Raw genomic sequence first — 15228 nt, 5'->3', positions numbered from 1 at the left:
TTTATCAGTGGTTTTAATTTGTAAGCTATATGACCTACAAACCCTGTTTGGTACATCTCTTTTATTTAAGGTATAGGGGACCTGCTCTAACAGTCCCTCAGAGGTTGTAACAACCTCTGAACCTTCAATAGGCTTTTTCAAAGGGTCTTTAGAAAGGAATCCCTTAGACCTAGAGGGACCTCCATGGTTCCTTACCACCTCTCTCACAAGAGCAGGTTGGGTCTCAGGTAATTTGGTTTGAGGGGCTGTGGGCAAGCAGGGTACATGCTTCCACTTCCTCTGAGATGTGGTTTTACCTGTTTTAGAAAGTTTCCCTCCTAACACTAGAATTTATACTGGAGTTTTCAGTAGAAGATCCAACAGTCTTAAGGTGTTTAGCCTTAGGCCTATTTTTCCTGGTTTTCCACCAGCTTGGAGAATTACCAGCTCTCACAGGCCTAGGGAGGGTTCCAATATGTCTATCCACCTCTTCCGCAGAAGCAGGGTGGGTCAGAGACTTTACAACTGGATGGGCAATGTTGGAGCTTGGTTGGGGCTCCCATTTCCCTACTATTCTAGCCTCAGATTTGCCTTGGTTAGAGGTCAACACATGGGCATACAGTGTCGGGTCTCTGTAGAGGGTCCCACGGGCTCAGAGGGGTCTCTTAAGGTTGCTTCTCTAGCCAATTTGGTTTGGTTCTGTTTCTGTGTACTGGGAGGCCTGGGGGTACTGAACACTACTCCTATAGTTTTTAAGTCATTCCCCAACAGGCCTCTCCCAGGCACCTCACTCTGAGTACTGACAAGAATCCTCACTGTCATATTGTTACACTGAATGAGAGCTGGTAAAATTGAAACCAATTGGACAGGGCCTCAAGCAAATCTAGTGGTACCTTTGGGCGCCTTTGCAACATCCTCAGGCTTGAAAAAGCTTTCATCCACAACTGTTCTGCTGGCCCCAGTCTCTCATGGCAGGAGTGTCCTGGCCATTTACAAGAACACTGTCCATATAATACCCTTTGGAGTTCTCTGGAATGAGGTTGTACAGATCCATATTCTGCTTCTTACCCAGACCCAGGGGCTCTAAGGATACATTGGCTTGAACACCCAAGGGTTCTTCCGCCAATAAGTGAAAGTGGTCACTAGCCATATGTACCTCTTCCTCTGGGGAGAAGGCTAAGAAGGCACTGCTGACCCCTGCAGGTTTACTGTGGCATCTGGGATCTCCTTTCAATTGGTCTACCAACCCACAGACATAACATTTTCCAAATGCTCTCTGGAATGGGGGTTTCTGTTGACCTCCCTCTGGTTGAGCACCAGAGGATTCACTAGACCTACCACGTTTCCCAGGGGCCTTAACCTTCTCTGGTTTGGGGACCTCTTCTGGGTGGTTGGAATTAGAGCTATCTTTATTCTCACCTTTGTGCTGCTGCTTCCCCTCGTCCTTTTTGTAAGTGGCCCCAGAATCCTTATGAGTGGCCCTGTTGGCTACCCAGGAGTCAGCTGCTCTTGCTAACTTTTTGGGATCAAGCTCTTTAGAGTCAGCTAAATGCCGTCTCAGCTCAGGAGAACAGGCATCAAAAATAGTTTCCAGTAAAAACAGATGTCTCATTCCTTCAAAATTGTTAACTCTGTAATCCTTTACCCAACCATCTAACTTCTTCAAACATTCACACACGCAGGTAGCCCAAGGGGTACCATCATGCTTTTTGAGGGTCCTAAACTTCTTAAGGTACTGGGAATTAGATTTTCCAAATCTAGCTATCAAAGCTAGCTTCACATTTTCATACTCCAATCTTTCAAGTTCCCCCCCATTACAGCGTCAGTTGCAACCTGGGGGAGCCTAGCCAAAAGCCAAGGAATCAAATGATTCCCTTTGAAACCCTGTGAAACCCTGAATCCCATAGTTATATTCAAAAGCAGCCACCCATCCAAAATATCAAGTTTCACCTCATACATACTCACAGCTTATTTAGGCATATAAGGTCTCTTAGGACTGGAAGACCTAGAAGACTCTTGGATAGAACTATTTTCAAGAGACAATGGGCCTCATTACGAGTCGGCCGTGCCGGAATCCGGTGATTCCGTGACGACGGTTACACCACTTCCGCGACCGTAAGGTTGCAGAAAGAAGGGCCGATTACGGCACGTGGGTCGCGCGCAACACACCGAGGCGGAAACGGAGTCACCGCCGTCATGTAAACACCCACGCACATGGACTTTACGCCACAGAAAACGGTGCTAAACCCGTGTCCGCCCCCGCCGACACGGAAACACCGGAAGCAGAAACACCAACACCGGAAGCGGAAACACCATGACCGCGGGAAAAAACGGAAACAGAGAGCCAGCCATTATATAAAGCACAATCCACTGCCATCCTCAGACACAACAGGTCAGATTACCTCCCTGAGACTGACAACTCATCGAATGGCATCCAGGATACCAGCACGCAGACAGCGAAAGCCGCGCTTTAGTGAGGCTGAGCTCACAGTTCTAGTGGACCACATTGTTGAGCATGCAGAAATGCTCTTTAGTGCAGACGAGCGGCACGCTACTCAGCAACGGCGCAAGGAGGTGTGGGCGGAGGCAGCACGCAAGTGCACAGTGGTCGGTGTGACCACACGCTCTGTGAAGGACTGCCATAAGAGGTGGGATGACCTCAGGCTCTGGGTGCGCAACCTCATGACTGCACACCGCCAACACAGCACTGGCAATGGTGGAGGCCCTGCATCCCCTCTCAAGTTGCAAGCATGGGAGGAGCGCTGCAGCAGTGTCATGCACCTCGAAGGCATCCACGGCATAGGAGAGGCAGAGGCAGAGGCAGGAGTGAGCCCAACTGCACATGCTGGTAAGTGTACATAGTACAAAGCCATAAGTGTGAATGGGAGTGACCCTATGGACCCACTCACAGTGCCCCCCCCAACAGGGCAGGAGTGACCCAATGGACCCACTCACAATGCCCCCCCAACAGGGCAGGAGTGACCCAATGGACCCACTCACAATGCCCCCCCCCAACAAGGCAGGAGTGACCCAATGGACCCACTCACAATGCCCCCCCTCCAACAGGGCAGGAGTGACCCAATGGACCCACTCACAATGCCCCCCCAACAGGGCAGGAGTGACCCAATGGACCCACTCACAATGCCCCCCCCAACAGGGCAGAAGTGACCCAATGGACCCACTCACAATGCCCCCACCAACAGGGCAGGGGTGACCCAATGGACCCACTCACAATGCCTCTCCCAACAGGGCAGGAGGGACCCAATGGACCCACTGACTGGCCAGATGACAAGTAACACATCCCCAAAGCATGAACCCTGGAAATGCACACAGTGCGTGCCTGAATGGAAGCAGACACACACACACCTGAGTGCATCAATAGTCACAAGTGTGTATATGCAAGTGGTCATGGATTATCATGTTGGTTGCATGTGATGGACACATCTAGTAACATCACACAACTAACAGCATGCCCTCTGTATCCCCACAGTCGAGACAAGTGACAGCGACGGCCAAGAGGCAACGCAGCGGCCACCTGCACACGCCCAATGCAGCACTTCTGCCCAGGAGGATGATGCCAGCTGCTCCAGCACACAAGCACCGGCTGCATCAGGCACACCGGCTATATCAGGCACACCGGCTACATCAGGCACACCGGCTACATCAGGCACACCGGCTACATCAGGCACACCAGCATACGCCACCATCCCCATGCAGGCACCCACCCTAGCCCCGGATGACGATTCACAGCCCATCTGCACAGCTGAGGAGGCTGCATCAAATGATGGAAGTGCCCCGGCCATGCAGGCCGCAGCAGTACAACAGGGTGGGGGGGACAACATGGATGAGGTGTCACCCATCCATGGCCTACAGTTCAGCCCCCAAGAACTGCACAGCCCCATGTGCTCCCCAACTCCCTCCATGGCTGAGCTCAGTTCACGCTTGCAGCACTTTGAGCAACAACAGGCCACCCTGACGCAGCTGGTGGAAAGTCAGCTGGAGGAGGCCAGGCTGCAGCGTGAGGAGGCCGTGCATCAGCGGGAGGAGGCCAGGCTGCAGCGTGAGAGCAATGCTACGTCGGTGCGGCGGCTCTCCAGGTCGATTGGACGATTTGCAGCCACCATTGTCACTCTGGCACGCCATGTCAGGGAAGGGAACAGTGTGCAATCCAGCATTGCTCAGTCAATGTTGGTAGCCCAGCAGGCGTTTCAAGGGCGCTTGCCCACAGTCACACCGACAGTCACCTCAGCCAGCACCACCCCATCCAGCTCTGCCACTGCTAGGACACAGAGGCGTTCTAGTCGGCTGACTGGAGCCGCCAGCAAGGACACGGCACCGCATAAGCACCCCCGCAAATTGTGGCATGTGGGGATGCCAGTCAACATGACATTTGGGGACACCATGGGTGTAGGGGGGTGGGTACGTTTGGGTGGTGGGTGGGCACGGATGTACAGCTTACCTACCCAATGCACTTTCTTACCTGGTTTATTGAAAATACAACACCTTTGAAAAGTACCATAATGAGTGGACATCTGTCATTTCATATGCAGTACAATTAAAGGGTATTTCCGGTCCTAAATTTTTATTGTCCCTACGGGTCGGCCATGTGTTTTTCATAGGTAGACATAAATCCCCCATCTACTGAGACTCGCTGCCACCACCGCCATCAACTTGGTGAAAACTCTTGGGGCGGAGGTTAACCCGAATGGCAGAACTCGAAACTGATAGTGAGAATTGCCAATCACAAACCTTAGGTACTTTCTGTGCTTGAGATGGATTGCCACATGAAACTAAGCATCCTGAAGGTCCAATGATACCAACCAATCCTGGAGTTGGAGAGCCTGAAGGATCTGAGAAAGTGTGACCATCTTGAACTTGTCCTTCCTTAGGAACTTGTTCAAGTTTCTTAAGTCCAAAATGGGTCTCAGTCCTCCGTCCTTCTTTGGGATGAGGACATATGGGGAATGCCAACTCTTGTTCCTCTCCGCTACAGGTACATCTTCTATTGCACCTTTCTGTACCAGGGTTAAGACTTCCTGCAACAGGAGCGGATCCGGATGTTTGACAGAGTTGTATCCCGGGGGGTGATTCTGAGGTTTCTTTAAAAAAAGGAAGGCAGTAACCGTGGGATACTCTTTCCAGCACCCAAGCATCTGAAGTAATGCCCCGCCATTCTTCTAGATGTTGTGAGATTCTGCCTCCCGCCAGGGTCTTGTGGGATCAAAACCTCAGAGTGGTTTTGTGGCAGCTGCAGCAGCGGCTGAAGGCATAGATGCCTCTGCTGGGGCAAATCTAGCATCTTTTCCTCGCCCCGAGGAAATTTTCTTTGACCTCTCTGACTGGCCTGCCCTCTTCCTCTTCCAATTGAGGAATAATAACGAAAAGGACAACCCCTCAAGGAAGATGAGCCTATGTAGGGGCGTTGCTGAGGTTGTCTTATAGCGGCACTGAGAGATTTTGCCGCCGCTTTGGAGGTCTGCAGCTTCTCCAAACTTTCATCTGCCTTGCTGTCAAACAACCTCGAGCCGTCAAAGGGCATATTAAGAAGCCTGGATTGCACATCCGGAGCAAAATCAGACCTTCTTAGCCACGCAAATCTACGTAGCAACGTGCTAGTTACCATGGACCTCCAACCCTGATTGAAGGCATTCTCCCGAAGCCTCCTTTCCATCCCTTAGATGGCTAGAAAGCCATCACGCGCTTCACCTTCTGGGATGTGTTCAGCTTCCGCTGACATGCAGCCCCACAGGGTATATTTGAAGCTTGCCAAGATACAGGTTACATTAGTAGACTTCAAAGCCATACTGCCGGATGTAAAAATCTTCCTAGACCATGCATCCACCTTTTTATCATCCCTATCTGGAGGGATTGTAGGTTATGCAGCATTTCTTGTGGAAGTGGCTGCTTGTACTACCAGACTTTCTGGAGTTGGGTGTTTGTTCAGGTATTCCGGATCAGAATTGCAAGGTCTACATTTTGACACAATTTTTTTATTTACTGCCAGTATGGCTTCAGGGTGTTCCCATGCAGAATTAACCCTTCTCTGCAAGGCAATGTGAAAAGAGAGAATGGGGTCTTGTTGAGATGTTCCTGATAGTATATCAGTCATGTCATCATCCTGACAGACTGGTGAACTTCTACCCCACCCCATAAATTCTGTAACTTTATTCATGAGTTTTCTGTAACCCGCATCAGCCTGCTCTGATGGGTCTGGCTTGTCAAATACGTACTCTGGAGAAGTGTCCAGACCACTTGCTGTTGAAGACATTTTTGTAGATCTTGAATTTTTGATTGAGGATTAATTAATTCCTCTGGAACAGATCTTGTGCCAAATTTAACACCAGCAGAGGTGACTTCTTCCTCTTCTGTTGATTCTCCCTCACAGATGCATGACATGGTCCTAATAAAATCATGTCAACTCTCAGGTTGAAAAATCTTTTCTGGTAATGTGGGTTTTTCCCTTATTAAAGGCTTGGGCGTCGACGTAAACGTTGATGGCGCCGATGACGTAATCACAGCCTTCGACATAATCGAGGGAACCTTCGATGATCTCGATGTAATCATCGAGGGAGTTCCGGAAACTGTCGAAGGAGCTTTCAAAGTTATCGATCGTGAACTCGGCGTAGCTTCCTTTGAAGGAGTTGTCGACTCGAGGGCCTTGATGTTGATGGCGTTGATGTTGACTTTGATGGCGTATGATGTTTCAACGCCATTTTGTTTCCCTCTACCTTCGATTTATGCACCAAAAGGTCTTTTTCATGAGGTGATTGAGAAGAGTCCCTCGATGACACCCTCGATGACTTTTTATCAGCTTTTCTTGCTTTGGACCTTCCTCTGTCACGTTTTTCGTGAGTAGGGGCATGGTCTCCTTTAGCCTTTTTTGAGGGGTTCTGAGCCACGTTCTCAAAAATGTTTAGCATGGAAACTCAAAAGGCTTCCCATTTACTAGGGGAGTCATGCTTTGATGGGCATGCTATCACCTCCTCTGAAGACGTCGAGGAGGATGAGGGAGATCGATGCCGTCTTTTCTTTGTCTTTTTTGATGACAAAGAAGACTTTCTCGATCTACTCCTCGACCTATGTTTTTTACGATACGTTTTTGAAGACTCAGCCGAGTCTTTCCCCTTCGAAGTAGGCTTTGATGAACCCTCACCCATCGCAGTTTATCTCTACGTTCTTTTAAGGCCTTATGGGTCATCGACTGGCACCAACCACAGTCTTCAATTCGGTGGTCGGAACCGAGGCACCAAAGACAATTTGTGCGTGGATCAGTCAAAGACATTTTATTTCAACATTTCAAAAAGTCAACAAAAAGAAATCGATGAAGAAAAAAGAAGCTTATGTGGCTCAACAAAGAAATACAGATTTTCCTCAAATTTCGGAACGATCACGAAAGGAGACGACAGCTCAACAATTGAATGAAATGTGTGAGCTGCCAATGGAAAGCCATGACCAGCCGGCCAACCATGCCATCAATGTAGAAGAGCATATTGAGGGGCCAAAGACTGGGCCAACAAAATCTAACGAGATGCACCCCAGAGAAGATCAGCATGGAAGGAGGGATCACTTGGAGGCTCAAAGAGATTGGGCCCCCTGGATTCCAAAAAGTAATACTCTTGAGCTTGAGAACATTCTTTAAATTAAAGGGCCTGTACATTTAAACTGAACCAAGGTTTGATGATTTTTACAGCTATTCTGTCACTTAGATCTCTCCATTCAGGAGACACTGATTTCATAACAATCCCACCCTCCCGTTTGAATAGACTAACTGTACACTTCTACTCGAGACTGGTTGCAATACTAGTGTGGGATCAGGTTGACACTTTAAGATCAATGGACTTTGATGTAATCCATTTCCAAAACCAAGCCCAGATGGATATCTTTTTTCTTGAAAGGGTAGATCTGAAGGATCTTGGCCTTAACAAGTATCTTAAGGGCCAGAATTTGAGGATTTGGACAGCTACCTCTCTCACTTCCGTGGGATGGGGGATCCGCAAAATGAATGGATCTACGGGCGATTGGTCTTGGCTATTGAGGCTATCTGTAAGAATCTCCAGCCTCAAGGAATCCAACAAAATCTTTAAATGTTTTATCTTGGAATTGTTGTGGATTCAACCGATTTACGAGAACTATCCAATCCAGAATCCCTGTTACATAGTTATGACAAATATATGATCCAAGAAACATGGTCTCTCTGCCCGTTTTTGTTAATGGATAACAGAATTGTTCTCATTTAGCTAAAATGTAAGGTTTAGGGAGACTTAGCGGGGGTCTGTCAATCCTTATTGACATAGTCTGGGTCTTGAGGCCTCCTTGTTTAAAGACTATTTTTTCAGGATTTTAGCAATTGGGATTAACATACCTAAAATCAATATGGAAATCCTGCTCCTGAATTAATACTGGAATACGGCCAAAATGACACTCAATAAATATAAGGAAGAATTGTCACTTATTTTAAAGCGTTGGCTGGGTTCAGGTCAAGCCCCAAATTTCATAGCAGGAGGGGATTTTAATGCCGAATGTGCAGTTGCATTTACAATCTAAAAGGCACACCTTCAAAAAAAGTTAATACAGAGTCTAGGCAGTGGGAGGAATCTTGGTGTGAATTCTTTGGCATCTGGGATTGTTTTCTAGTGGTGACCAAGGGAGAGGATTTTTCGAAGAACATTCTATGTGTGGTCTAGGGGTATATTAACCTCATGGATAGACCATATTTTTGTGTCCTCGTCTCTAGTCTCCCATTGCACGGCATTAACTATTCTTGAATTGCACTCTAGTGATCATCGACCCCTATCAATTAGACTGACTTTTGCACTAAAAAGTTAGAATTTCGACCCTGGTTCCCTTTTCTAGAAATAGGCATTAACGGGTCAAGGGTGAGATGGTATACCTCCCTACTTATTAGATTCACTCAACAAATAAGGGAGGTTGCAGGAAGATCTATCAGCCAGAATGTTTTCTCATGCAGTAATATTAATATTACTGTGGCTGAGTGTCTGGCATAAGTGACATCGAGGGGTCCAGTATTCAATCAGAATAATCATTACATCGGTATGATTCTAGAGTGGCAAAAGCAAAACAAAATCTAAAATCTTCAGCTCTGTAACCTTCATTACTGTAATTTATCAGAGAAAGACAATCTATTTGAAAAACAGAAAATTAGGCAGCGATATAGAAACGATGACAAAACTATGAAGTTCCAATTGCGTGTAAAAGATGGCCAATTGGCAGTCAAGCATTTAGTAAAACAAGATATAACCTAATTTTAAACTTACTACTAAAACTGTTGTGATAGAGGTGGTGGTGGCGGAAGTATCCATAATAAGTGAGAATACTTGGACAACATATTATGCTACTACTTTCAAAGATCTAGGGATGGGTGGGATGCCTGATCTACCTAGTGATATATCGCAGGCTAACTAATGGACAGCATTTACCCAGAAGACCCTGAACTTCTTATCAAGAAAAGTAAAGGCTCAAGGGCCCCGCGCCCTGACAATCTAGCCCCTATTACATTAAAGCAAGATCCAGTCTTCTGGGCATCCATTTTAGTAAAGCTGTTTAGAGAAATCCTGGAAACAGGAGTGAAGCCCCCTTCATGAAGTGCGGCATATATTCTTCCCATATATAACAAAAGGGTGATATGTCTAATCCATCCAACTATAGACCCATTGCCCTTTTAGATGACACATGTAAAATCTTTGCTCCCGTGGTCTTGAAGGAGTTTGTGATGTGGGTGACCAAACTAAATATCTTGGTTCCCAGTCAGATGGGTTTAAGGCAAAATGTGGGAACCACTCTGAATGAAGCTATCCTTTCACATATTCATGCTGCGGTGGCTGCGAGGTCTATTGGCACAGTTTATATGTCCTCCTCAGACCTCTGTAGTGCCTTTGACACAGTTAGTAGACTGATTATTTGGCACAAATTGATAAAGAAGAGGGTGCCTCCTCCTCTGATAAAACTGTTATTTTTGCTGCACCATAATGCACCTGTGAAGATTAGGCTTTCGAAAGAAGGATACCTGTCCTGCCCTATCACCACCACGTTGGGCCTGAGACAGGTATGTTTGCTCCCCGCACATATCAAAATATATGTTGAACCACATGCAAAAAAAGTAGTTAATGAACATAAATACAGCACTGCACAAGGAAACCATTAAAGGGCTTGCAACGTGTTTTAAAATAAGACGTTACCAATGCAACACCCAATCACACAGACACACCACTACAGAAACACACCCAAGCCTGCCCCACCATATTATATGGGGTCAACCACACAAAAACGTACCAACCTCCAAATTCATGATTCCTCACAGGCATGCAGCAACCACAGCGGCCACAATAGAACATACGTTTTACTTTCAAACCAACAAAACACTAATGGGCATACATGCGCACACACACACACACACCCCAATACAGCGAATACAAATCTTACATGAAAACATACTGCTTTCTCTGTTTGTTTCACAGTATGTTTAGCAGGTGGGGCCTGTTAAGCAAAGTTTGTATGGTACCCTTTGGGACCACTACACACAACTAGGACTGCAGGTGTAAGCAACACCAAGCTTTGGTATAAGTCTGTACCACACAGTTTTTGGTAGCGAGCTGAGCAGCCAGGTTTATCTCAAGAGGGAATGTGAGCTTGTAAGGATGTTACACAGAGGTCTACAATCACAAGTATTCAGATAGACACTTAAACTCAAGGTTTCTTGGTAAAACACTTCTTCATTTATTTACACAGTCAGTTAGAAAACATTCACTAAAAGGAGACAATCAATATCACACAAAAATATACTACAATACTTCACACTAACCGATTCTGAAACATTTACACTACTTTGAAGGAGGAGCAAAATGGCATTAAGAGCAGTTGAAGTAAGAGCAAAAAGGCATAAATTACTAAAACGAATATCAGAGTTACCCTTAAACAGTGCAAATAGTTTGAGTTCACCAGAGGAGTTGATTCAATGCAATAGGTAGGCCAAAGCCAATGGGCTAGTGTCTTGTATAGGTAACAACGGTTCTGGTATTTAAACGGAAGTCTTTGCCACGTTTCTCGGAAGTAGTTCACGGAAGAAAGATTCATTTGTCTGGTCACAAGCTGACTAGGCCTGCAAGTTGCCAAAGTTTTACGCACTTTCACAGTGAGAGGTAAGTTCTCTCGGTCGGGTTTTCACCGTACCTTATATTGAACAAAAAGATGCAGCTGAAGATGTCTGTTCCTGGCAGTTCCTGCAGATCTCACTGATCCTGAGCCTCAGTCTTGGGGACAAGAGGGAGGACATTGGGGACTCCTGCACTGCACAGGGACTGGTCACAAACCTGGCAAACTGGCAAATCTTCCATTCCGGGAGCTGTCTTAAAGCGCACAAGCTGGTGTCCTTCTCCCTGGTTATTCGGTTTCCTGCAGCACTCTGAGGAAAATACAACCAGCTCCGAGAATGTTGTCCACGTGGCTTAAGAGTTGATTGGTCCTACCAACTCAAAGAAAGAAGTCGTCCTTAAAGGGCTTCTCTGTCGAGGTGAACTTGGCGATTCGGACCTGCAGCAGGGCACCAACGGGCAAACCAACGGTCCAGTAGTTGCAGCAGTCGTCCTCTTCCAGCTCGTCTTCGGTTCTTTCATTCCAGTGTCGACTCTGCCTTTCAGTCCAAGAGACTTGCCTTTAAACAGTTTTCCCCCATTCATTCCAGCCTAGCTGCCACTCACCGAGCAGGGTGGCTGTCCTTGCCGGACAGTCAGCCAGCCAATCACGCCAGAGTGCATTTGGGTCTCCTAGGAGATTAAGAACAGGGAGTTTCAGACACCTCCCTCACTTCCGGCCCACCCCAGACACTCGGGCGCCAGAGGCGGTCTTCAGTCCTGAAGACCGCCAAAGGCGTAGAAACAAAGGGACCAAACCTAGTTTGGCGTGCAGAGACAAACTCCAGAAGGACCTTTCCAAAACGAAATGGTGAAAAAAGAAGACTGGGACCTGTTTAAACAAATGGGGCTCAGACGCCATCTTGAAAAACATGGCTCGGCGATTTTTAGCTACCTGTGTTCGCGGTCGAGAAAAATCATCGTAGTTCTTTGTAAAACCACTGCCACTAGCCATTTTGATAGAAAAGGGTAGCATTTGACTGCTACATGAGTTTCCAGACATAGGGGATACTAGGTAACCACTCCAGCACTCTACTGTAAGATAGTGTGTGCTGGGTCTAGGAATTTAAAAAGACTATTAAAGTCAATTTAACTTCCCATTCTCTGGGAAACAGTAGTTTATCCCAGAGAAGGTATTTAAACCTTGTAACAGCCTAAAAAGCGTCCCTGTGTCACTGCACTGAGGGTGCTGTTTGACACACATGAAAAGATGATGCCTATGGAGTTGTCTAAAACTCCATAACCAAAGAAAACACAAGAGTAAAACACACAGAATTAAACGTTCAAAGTCCCGAAGTTTAGCAAAAGAGCTGGAGGGCTCTAAGGTGGGAGAAATTGGCACAGTTATGAAAATTCTCCCTAACACTCATCCCCCCCAGACTAAGGAACAGAAAGGAGGTTCTAATCCCCACCAGGATGGATCTCTTGTTGCAGGTCGGTCAAATGGCCTGCTGAGTTCACCAGCAACCTTTTGTAACCCTTGCTATGACACTTTTTATCAGTGGTTTTAATTTGTAAGCTATATGACCTACAAACCCTGTTTGGTACATCTCTTTTATTTAAGGTATAGGGGACCTGCTCTAACAGTCCCTCAGAGGTTGTAACAACCTCTGAACCTTCAATAGGCTTTTTCAAAGGGTCTTTAGAAAGGAATCCCTTAGACCTAGAGGGACCTCCATGGTTCCTTACCACCTCTCTCACAAGAGCAGGTTGGGTCTCAGGTAATTTGGTTTGAGGGGCTGTGGGCAAGCAGGGTACATGCTTCCACTTCCTCTGAGATGTGGTTTTACCTGTTTTAGAAAGTTTCCCTCCTAACACTAGAATTTATACTGGAGTTTTCAGTAGAAGATCCAACAGTCTTAAGGTGTTTAGCCTTAGGCCTATTTTTCCTGGTTTTCCACCAGCTTGGAGAATTACCAGCTCTCACAGGCCTAGGGAGGGTTCCAATATGTCTATCCACCTCTTCCGCAGAAGCAGGGTGGGTCAGAGACTTTACAACTGGATGGGCAATGTTGGAGCTTGGTTGGGGCTCCCATTTCCCTACTATTCTAGCCTCAGATTTGCCTTGGTTAGAGGTCAACACATGGGCATACAGTGTCGGGTCTCTGTAGAGGGTCCCACGGGCTCAGAGGGGTCTCTTAAGGTTGCTTCTCTAGCCAATTTGGTTTGGTTCTGTTTCTGTGTACTGGGAGGCCTGGGGGTACTGAACACTACTCCTATAGTTTTTAAGTCATTCCCCAACAGGCCTCTCCCAGGCACCTCACTCTGAGTACTGACAAGAATCCTCACTGTCATATTGTTACACTGAATGAGAGCTGGTAAAATTGAAACCAATTGGACAGGGCCTCAAGCAAATCTAGTGGTACCTTTGGGCGCCTTTGCAACATCCTCAGGCTTGAAAAAGCTTTCATCCACAACTGTTCTGCTGGCCCCAGTCTCTCATGGCAGGAGTGTCCTGGCCATTTACAAGAACACTGTCCATATAATACCCTTTGGAGTTCTCTGGAATGAGGTTGTACAGATCCATATTCTGCTTCTTACCCAGACCCAGGGGCTCTAAGGATACATTGGCTTGAACACCCAAGGGTTCTTCCGCCAATAAGTGAAAGTGGTCACTAGCCATATGTACCTCTTCCTCTGGGGAGAAGGCTAAGAAGGCACTGCTGACCCCTGCAGGTTTACTGTGGCATCTGGGATCTCCTTTCAATTGGTCTACCAACCCACAGACATAACATTTTCCAAATGCTCTCTGGAATGGGGGTTTCTGTTGACCTCCCTCTGGTTGAGCACCAGAGGATTCACTAGACCTACCACGTTTCCCAGGGGCCTTAACCTTCTCTGGTTTGGGGACCTCTTCTGGGTGGTTGGAATTAGAGCTATCTTTATTCTCACCTTTGTGCTGCTGCTTCCCCTCGTCCTTTTTGTAAGTGGCCCCAGAATCCTTATGAGTGGCCCTGTTGGCTACCCAGGAGTCAGCTGCTCTTGCTAACTTTTTGGGATCAAGCTCTTTAGAGTCAGCTAAATGCCGTCTCAGCTCAGGAGAACAGGCATCAAAAATAGTTTCCAGTAAAAACAGATGTCTCATTCCTTCAAAATTGTTAACTCTGTAATCCTTTACCCAACCATCTAACTTCTTCAAACATTCACACACGCAGGTAGCCCAAGGGGTACCATCATGCTTTTTGAGGGTCCTAAACTTCTTAAGGTACTGGGAATTAGATTTTCCAAATCTAGCTATCAAAGCTAGCTTCACATTTTCATACTCCAATCTTTCAAGTTCCCCCCCATTACAGCGTCAGTTGCAACCTGGGGGAGCCTAGCCAAAAGCCAAGGAATCAAATGATTCCCTTTGAAACCCTGTGAAACCCTGAATCCCATAGTTATATTCAAAAGCAGCCACCCATCCAAAATATCAAGTTTCACCTCATACATACTCACAGCTTATTTAGGCATATAAGGTCTCTTAGGACTGGAAGACCTAGAAGACTCTTGGATAGAACTATTTTCAAGAGACAATGGGCCTCATTACGAGTCGGCCGTGCCGGAATCCGGTGATTCCGTGACGACGGTTACACCACTTCCGCGACCGTAAGGTTGCAGAAAGAAGGGCCGATTACGGCACGTGGGTCGCGCGCAACACACCGAGGCGGAAACGGAGTCACCGCCGTCATGTAAACACCCACGCACATGGACTTTACGCCACAGAAAACGGTGCTAAACCCGTGTCCGCCCCCGCCGACACGGAAACACCGGAAGCAGAAACACCAACACCGGAAGCGGAAACACCATGACCGCGGGAAAAAACGGAAACAGAGAGCCAGCCATTATATAAAGCACAATCCACTGCCATCCTCAGACACAACAGGTCAGATTACCTCCCTGAGACTGACAACTCATCGAATGGCATCCAGGATACCAGCACGCAGACAGCGAAAGCCGCGCTTTAGTGAGGCTGAGCTCACAGTTCTAGTGGACCACATTGTTGAGCATGCAGAAATGCTCTTTAGTGCAGACGAGCGGCACGCTACTCAGCAACGGCGCAAGGAGGTGTGGGCGGAGGCAGCACGCAAGTGCACAGTGGTCGGTGTGACCACACGCTCTG

This window comes from Ambystoma mexicanum, chromosome 14 (genome assembly GCF_040938575.1).
Source record: "Ambystoma mexicanum isolate Mex_15411 chromosome 14, UKY_AmexF1_1, whole genome shotgun sequence".
Taxonomy (NCBI): Eukaryota; Metazoa; Chordata; class Amphibia; order Caudata; family Ambystomatidae; genus Ambystoma; species Ambystoma mexicanum.
This window is presented reverse-complemented; position numbering follows the sequence as displayed.